Source organism: Phoenix dactylifera, chromosome 15 (genome assembly GCF_009389715.1).
Source record: "Phoenix dactylifera cultivar Barhee BC4 chromosome 15, palm_55x_up_171113_PBpolish2nd_filt_p, whole genome shotgun sequence".
Lineage (NCBI taxonomy): Eukaryota > Viridiplantae > Streptophyta > Magnoliopsida > Arecales > Arecaceae > Phoenix > Phoenix dactylifera.
The window spans coordinates 5,384,505-5,387,665 of NC_052406.1; positions in this window are offsets into that span (position 1 = coordinate 5,384,505).

Genomic DNA, 3,161 nt, shown 5'->3' on the forward strand with positions numbered 1-3,161 from the left:
GGTACCTAGACATAGATAGCTTTCTAAATTTGATAACCATTGGCTTCAAAAATGAGTATGGAGGTAATTTTATTGGCTTTAACTATTTTAACTAAGCTAAAATATTGTTGATCCAAATTATTATTTGGTAATATGGGTATACTGACAGTACACAAAAATTGTGAAGTATACAATATAAGCTTGCACAAGTATACATAAAATGCATATTTTGGTGAGATCATTGATAAAGAGATTATTAATGCATTAATATGATGAGGTAGTCTTATACTTCAATACTCAACATTCTAGTTTTTTGATAGAGTAAAACAAAATTAATGAAAAAAAAAGTAAATGCATTTTCGACTTCATTGATTCCATTCTAAGATATCCCGATATAGTTGTTGATTGGTTAGACATGACTACAAAATTTCTCAAGATAAGCAGAAAAATGGCATAAATTTGGCCGATAGTATTTGAATATAAAATAAAAGACATCATCAAGGTGGCGTACTAAGTTTTTAATATAGCTAGATACCTTTTTTCTTTTCTTTACTTTCAAAAAAAAGGGATATATTTTAGAGGCATGTATGCAAGAAAATCCAGCTAAAACCTAGAAACAATATTATCTATCTTATACAAAAAAATATATTATGCACCATCGATATATATGCCAAAGATTTTTTATTGAAATCTAGATAAAAGGAGCCTACTAGCATATTATCTTTTGAACATGCCAAGTTATGAAATATGTTATAAAATCACTCTCATGTAAAATGTTTTAGTTCAAATTCAATTCTTCTCTTTGTATGGATCTTTTGCATCTAATTGATGATAAATGAGGTGATAATTGATCCATTTTGATAATCACCTCTAGCAGCTTTAAGTTATATGATTTTGAAGAAATGTGAGTTAGAGAATTAGAGTCCATTTAGAAATGCAAAAACTTTAGCTTTTAGGATGTTTGAGATATTGACTAATTGGGCAAATAATAAAGTGTTTGAGCATGACATTTCTCAAGATGATATGTGTAGATTTATCAACAGTGATAAAAAAATAAAAAATAAAATTTATATTAAATCATATAATAAAAAAGTTAATTATCTTGTCCAACCTTATCTAAAAAATTATTAAGAACAAAGTTATTAAAGTTAGTGACTTAGGAAGTAAGTAAAAAAAGGGAAAAAGCAGACAAGAAAAGAAGAGAAGAAAGGTGAAAAAAAAAGATATAAATGCCTTTATAGTCAATACTATTAAAGAAAAATTTTTGACATTTAGAAGGAAACTCTACTCATAAAGTTGCAAGACCTTGTGAATCTTGTCTTCACTGCTTAATAGGTTTTTTTTTATTATTATATAAAGCAGAATCTTTAAACTCACAATAATTAGCGGAGATGATGGCACTATAAAGCTCTAAGTTTTGACTAATTATTTTTTTAAATGGTTTGATTTTTCTTTCTTTCTTTTTTGAGATGAGAGGATTGTTCCCCACCCTTATTTTATACCCATCTTACCTTTACTTAAAAGCCCATGCCCCCGCGTAGATCAAGTTTTAAATAATTGAATCAAGACAAAGATTCTGATTTTGGGAAGTTAAGGGTTCTAAGGTTATTGAAAAAAATATGTTAGGAGAGAAAAGTGAAAATTAGAGCTTTCTTAACACTTAGATAGATTGTATTGTTTTCATGCTTCCTCTCTTTTCATGAATAAGGGATATGTAACAAAGCATTTCATGAGTTAGAGGTACCATTTGAGAGAAAAAGGGTTAAGCAATATAGATAAGTTTTTGTCTTAAGAATGAAGTGAAGAATGAGATGGTAGGATTTACTTAGACTCACTCAAATGATAATGGTTATGGGTATTTAGAAGGATGGGATTGGCTTTTAAAAGAGGGCTGGACGGATAAAGTACTTTATAGAGGACAAATGAGTACTTGGATTGAAAGATCCCACATCAGCTAGACTCGTTTCAGAGCTTGGGCATATGAGGCAGGTATTTCCAAATCCTGCAGACGCGTTTTGGGTGAAAAACAAAATTGGAGAGGTGACATTCTAATAGTATAATTAAAGATCGGTATAGTGATGGGTGTGAGGAAATGTGAACAATGGTGAAGAGGTTGTGTGGCTAGCATGATAGTTTCTAGATGCAGTAATTATGCTTCTTATCGACTAGTGGATTATATAGCTCTTAAATAATTTTAATTTATTGGATCTATAAAGGTAGCTTTGGATTGGGATTTTGGGGATTATTTAAAGAATATGGGAGAGGGCAAAATGCAATTAGAGGAATGGCTTAATAAGGTTATAGGCATGTTAAATAAGTGGCTAGTGATTGAGATAATTTAATTTGCTAAACCCAATTGATATGAAATAGATCATGGTAGGCTGTTTGAGCTTCAAGATGGGCTTAGATAAAGGCAATATGTTTGGTTTGAATTAGTTTGGATTTCGTAAGGGGTTGAGTCTAAGTAACTCTATGATTTTTATCGAAAAAAGGGATTATCATGGCAAGAAAAATTGTATGTAAACATGTGTGCTTACAATCATACTATATGCAAATTTAGGGTCAAATTAAGAGGCCATCATAAGGCTTATGTTAAGTAGAGGATATTATAGGTCTCATATTAGATAAGCTTGAGTAGAATCGAATATAGGCAAATGGTCTTCATTATTAAGGTTCATGTTTATTTATATAAAATCAAAAATCAATATAATTTTACCATCAAAGCATGGATGGTAAAGTGTACGCTAACTTTGCTACGATGTTTATTGCATGACGTATGAAGTCATGTTTTACTAGAAATAGCATACTTTAAAAATTTAGATTATACATTTATTTTGATAGATTTTGGTGATGTTAATTAATATTTTATTTTAAACTAATATTACAGCCGATCAAGTGAGAATTATTTGTTACTTAAATCTGTTTGTATTTATATTTGGATTTCATGATTATTTAATAAAACCAAGTTTTACATTTATTGCATTACAATTTTTTTTTTCTTTACTTAAATTTAGGTTTTCTAGAACGTTACAAGGCATTTGGTTAGGGTCATAAAGTTAATTTTTTATTTTTTTGTATATTACCTATATTATATTTTTTAAGAAAAAAATCAAGAAATTTTTTTATTTATTTTTCCTTCGCTGTGGTTTGCAAAAATAAACTTCACAGCCGTATCAATGCTC